The sequence below is a fragment of the Octodon degus genome, unplaced genomic scaffold (genome assembly GCF_000260255.1).
Source record: "Octodon degus isolate 3935 unplaced genomic scaffold, OctDeg1.0 scaffold00087, whole genome shotgun sequence".
In the NCBI taxonomy this organism is placed as follows: domain Eukaryota; kingdom Metazoa; phylum Chordata; class Mammalia; order Rodentia; family Octodontidae; genus Octodon; species Octodon degus.
Window position 1 is genome coordinate 6,131,635 of NW_004524663.1, and position 5,531 is coordinate 6,137,165.

At 47.0% G+C, this 5,531-nt stretch overlaps 1 protein-coding gene across 1 annotated transcript in view; it reads left to right on the forward strand.

The window, feature by feature from the left end:
- Dmrt1 (doublesex and mab-3 related transcription factor 1) overlaps positions 1 to 5,531 on the forward strand; it is a 117,344-nt gene that overhangs the window by 24,666 nt on the left and 87,147 nt on the right. The gene's annotated exons all lie outside the window — the stretch shown is intronic.

Here is a 5,531-nt window from a genome sequence, read left to right on the forward strand (position 1 = left end):
TTAGGGAAGGGCCTACACTTCTAGATGTTCAGGCTCTCACCACCAGATTGGACTCCTAGTGATCCGCCTGTTTACAGCCTCCCAAGAACTGGGATTACAGGCGCGTGCCACCATGCCCGGTCTCAATTGCTGTGTCAGTGCACAGACCCAGGGATCGAACCCCTGACTCCCTGTATTTATTTATTTATTGTGGGCAGCTCAGCGCACCCTTGGGGTGGAGCTAGTGTGTCCTGTGGTGTCAGGGATCAAACTGGTCCCTGCGCTTGCCTAAGCAGGTGCTTTAGTCTGTTGAGCTATCTCACCAGGCCAATATCCCTTTACTTAAAAGAAATGTTTAGGTAAGGCCTTTTTCAGTATATACAGTCTGAATATACACAGCGTGTGAAGCTTACGTGAGCTTTAGTGTGTGTCACCCTGACTGCACACACCATATCAGAGGTTCTTGTTGATGATGGTAATTTCTGTCAACTGCCCGGTCCATGCCCGAAAGGGCTGTGGTGCTCGAAGCAATTTGAACAAAGCAGCACGCCTTTCTTCACAACTTCGTGTTTAATTTCTTGTGTAACATTTCAGGACACAGAAAGGACTTCTTTCTACACTATTTTGGTTTTCCATTTCTGAGATTTCTTGCAACTGTATTTTTGTAATCCTTAAGAAGAAAGGAAAGAAGGAACCCAATTATATAACCTTAAAACCTGTGCCTGTTGGAGTTTGTGTTTTTTCTCTTTGGTAGTGACCCTTGCCTCATTGATAATTTTTAAAAACCTGTGCCCGCCTACTCTCCCGAACAGTATTGCTTCTGTTTAAAAGAAGCCGGTATTGTTTCTTCTTCAAGGTGGAGTAAGCCTTGAGACTCACGAGCCAGTTGCTGGTTGACGCAAGGCGGATGATACCAGCGCTGCCCACAGACTTGGCAGATGCCCGGGCCGCAGATAGGGTCCCTTCCTGCCCGGGCTGGTCGCTCAGCAGCTGTGTTCTGCTCAGACACTGGCTCGAACCCTCTATTGAATCTTTTCCTGTGTTCTGGGTCTACATTGTGGACTCCCAAACAGTGGTTAGTGCCTGGGATCTTTTTGTGAGGTAGGATTTCTGAAAGCACGTTCAGTTTCCAGTGATCAGGTGCATCAGACCTGTACAGTGAAGATCACCGGGCGAAATACTTACAGGCATGGTGGCCGGGGATTGTGATTGGTGGCCAGTTAGGTAGCTTCTGTCATGCTGTTGGTCTCTCTGTTGCTATAACAACATGGTAGTGGACAAGCACAGCATGACTTCAGGGAATCCTTTCTTTCAGTTAAGGTTTGGTGTTCTTTGCCATTAAGATTTTAGGGTAGGGATATAGCCCAGTGATACAGCTTCTGCCTAAAGTCCCTGGGTTTCATCCTTGTAGCACCAAAATATAAAAGTCAAAGTAGATTTTAGCCTGGGAGGGATTTTCAGAGGGTCTGTAGTCCTAGCTACTTGCAAGGCTGGGGTGGGAGAATCACGTGAACCCAAGAGTTTAAGATCAGCCTGGGCAGCACAGCAAAACCCTGTCTCAAAATGAGAGCGAGGTTGGGAATGGAGCTCAGTGATAGAGCGCTTGCGAAGCTTGTTCGATGCTGCCCTAGGTGTTATCCTCAGCACCATGAAAGAAAAAAACAAAAGATTTTGAGAGATGAGTGTGTGTATGAATACACACATATTTCAAATTTCCAGATCCTCTGAGATATATGAACTGCTGGGAAAGATGCGTTAGCCACTATTTAAAAGTGAAGGGCTGGCCAAATAACTCAGCAGATTAAAGCAGGCGCAGAGGCCAGGGTTTCAAACCTGGGGCCTGCCGTGCTGGCCCTGCCCCCAGGGCGCACTGAGATGGCAATTGAGGCTGGGTGTGGTGTGCACGCCTGTAATCCCAGCTCTTGGGAGGCTGTAAACAGGTGGATCACTGCGAGTCCAATCTAGTAGTGAGACCCTGAACACCATGTAGACCCTTCCCTGAAATACAAAAAAAAAAAAAGTAAAAAAACCTGTGACTCCAACAAAAAACAAAAAATGTGACACAGCCAGTTGACTAATTTATGTCAGCTACCTGGTGCAAAATTTGAGTTTCGGTCCCTGGATTTGGAGGCAGGAATCATCACAGTGTTGACAGTGTTTGCTGCACCTTGCCTTCCCTGGAGTAGCAGTGTAGCTGATGGAGCAGTGAGCTGGAGGACACGCTTGAGAGTCGGGCAGCTGGTCGTGACACACAGCTCAGAGGAGCTTGTGAACACGCTTGGGGAGCAGCGCAGAGCAGGTTGGGGGAGCCAGGCTGCCACTGCCAGGTGCAGTGACCAAGCAGCTGGACTTGGAGGGGGCTGCTTGGGAAGAGGCTTTGGGCCAGTGCAAGGGGCCTCCTTGGGCCAAATCGTGACTGCAGACCACAGTCTGTTTTGGGAACCCGAGAGTTCTCAGCTTGTCTTGGACACCTCTGTGTCCCTGCTGCAACAGTCAGCCATCATTCGTGCTCTTTCCCTGGAGACTGTGAGGGCAGATCTGGTGTCCACAGCAGCAGTAGCTGTCTTTCACTTGGCAGCGTTCACGGGCTCGGCCTCCTTTCCCTTTTGCTGCACAGCCTGGTGGACAAATGCTTAGGAGGAATGATGTCCAAATTAATGATTAAAACTAGATTTGGAGGGGCTGGGGAGATAGCCTCAGTGACGACCTGCAGCTAGGTGCACGTGTGTCACTGGAATCGACGCTTGAACTCTGGATGTCAAAACAAAGGATGAAAGTACTTCTCAGACCCTTGCGGTCCCATTTTGTGAAAAGCTAGGAGACCTAATTCTCTGTGTTTCATTCTGTGTGGCTATGATAAAAATGACGGTTGAACAAATGGATGTTTTTATTTTTTTATTTTTATTTATTTATTTTTTTTTAAAGATCTAATATTTATTTATTTATTTATTTATTTTGTGTGTGTGTGTGGCCAGCTCAGCCCACCAGGGGGCAGGGCTGGCTGGCATATGGTGCTGGGGATTGAACCGTGGCCCCTGTGCTTTTGCTTAGCTTAGCTTGTTCTAAGTAGGTGCTTTAGACCACTGAGCCATATAGTCATTTTTGTCATAATTTGGGAGGAGCACTATTCCAAAAGAAGCAAAGGCAAGGCAAGTCCGCGAGTAGGAGCCGTAAGACACAGGCTGGTGTCCGCCATCATGGTGCACACTATTTTGGAGCGTCTGTGTGCCTTATGATGGCTTAGAAGTACATCCTCCACCTGTGAGGTGCAGGCGGGCTTCTGAGGGAAACAGTGGAAGTGACGTAGCAAAGCACGTCTTCCCGTGTGTACAGCTGGAAGTCCTCATCCTCCATTCTTATTTGTTTGTTTGGTACAGGGTCTTGCTATGAAGCTCGGACTTAGTCTCAGACTACCCAGTACTGGGATTACAGGCGTGCAGCCCCCCAGTTTTGGTGGCTGGCGTGGCATGAGGTTCCTGGGATTGAATCTGGATCCTTGCTTTTACCAGGCAGATACTTAGACCTCTGAGCTATCTCTCCAGCCCCTCATCCTCCGTTCTTTACCTGCTAATGTTGAATGGAAGACAGAATGTAAAACTTCTTTAGGATGTGGCCCTAGGCAGTTGTAGAATTCATATTTAAATCTACATAACATCTCCAAATTAATTAAAAAAAATCTTTTATTTATTTGGTTCAGGGTCTCACTACACAGCTTAGACTTACAGTGATCACCCTGTCTCAGCCTCCCCAGCACTAGGATTAAGTTTTGGTGGCTGGCACAGTATGCGGTACTGGGGATAGAACCCGGGTCATTGCGCTGGCCAGGCAGGTGCTTAGACCACCGAGCTATCTCCCCAGCCCCTCCAAATCTAATTTTAATCATTAATTTGAACATCATTCCTCCTCCCACCCATACAACAATGAATGTGGGAATGTATATGTTGAATTTAAGATCGAGAGTTTCTCTTCCCTATCTGCACCTTTTCCCAGTTGCAATCTTTAAAAAGCATGATACAATTAAACAGTAAAATCAAAGGAAAGGGAGTATAAAGAGCTCTAGATAATTCCCTGTTGGGGTTACCAGCTCCCACATAATGGAAAATTGATGTTTTATTTTCTCTTTGTTTGAGGGGAGGCCTAACTCCACTGAGGTGAGAAAAGCGCTTCTGGGACAAATCTGAAATAAACTGGATTGCAGTACGTAAAATAATCCAGTATCAGCCTTGGCATGCACTAGTAGGATCCTAAAGGTCAGGAAAGCTGCTTCCTCAAATTTAGTAGGTGGAACAGTTAGCTGTAACAGTGTGCAAACCTAGAGGTCATAGACCAAGCCCGGGGAAATGATTATGCATGGTAATGGGCTATTACAGGTAATGGCCATCTGGGGGTGGCAGAAACTACACAGCCCCACAGCCTTGGCTAGAAAGAGCACATTAACTTTATAGCAAGCTAAAAGTTCGGCTCTGAACTGCAGGGGAACCCCCCTTCTCCTTGAATAAAATCGATCTTACTTTTCTGCACCTCTCAAAAACAGAATTGGAGAAAAGAGGGGGTGGAGCTGGGGGGGCAGGGGTCTTGAAGGGAAGGAATGGTAGATCTGCCCACCTGAAGGTATTTGTCTCACTGAGTCATCTCCCAGGAGGTGTGCAGTTGTTGCTTTCCTGGTAGGAGCTTTGTGTTTGACGTTTAAAATAGCCCTGTCATGATTGCCTTGTGGGAGAAACATATTGTTCCTGCCTTTCCTGATTATGACTTGAGGGAGTGATACCACACAACTGTATGCAAGGCTGCTGTGTGACCTCAGGGGAGGCCAGAGGTGGAGGATTCTGCGCCTTTCCAAGTTCAGTTGCATTTTGGCAGCTCTGCCAGGCGCAGCCCAGCTCTCCTGGCTCCCAAATGATGAGCCTCTAAGAGTTAAGTGGACTCTGCCGGAGCCATTGGGTGGATGTCCTGCCTCATGGCGGAAAACGTCATCGTGGTGTTACGGCCAAGACAGCAGTGCCAGCTAGCGTGTACTGGGGACTTCTCATGTGGCGGAGCCGAAGTGCTTGGCATGGTTCTGTCATGCAGCCTTCAAGTAGGATTGTCCCAATTTTCTATGTGGAACTTCTGTGCAGAGCTCAAGTGCTTTGCCTCACCGTCACTTGCAGGAAATTCTAGATAGAATTAAGCAATTAGACCTGGACTGAGTACTGCTTACCCTGAGGTTTTACTCTCTGGTCCTATGGAAACAGTCACAGTGGTTTGGGCCTGCAGATAGTGTCAGTGAGGCCTACGTGGGATTTTCTTGCTCAGAGGCAGCTTGGAATGAGACCCCAGGTTCCACTTGCTCCGAAAGAAAATCCCATTCATTCATATCAGAAAAATGTCTAAGTTGGAGAGTCTATCCACATAGTGGTGGGCATATAATTTGCACTGTTTTACTTGAAAGTGCAATTTTGATAATAAGTACATACTATCAGTGTTTTCTTAAAGTAACAGGCCCATTTTTAAAATTCTTTTGTAGGTCCACTTTTTAAAATCAAGAAAATTTTTCCCAAATATTAGATTCT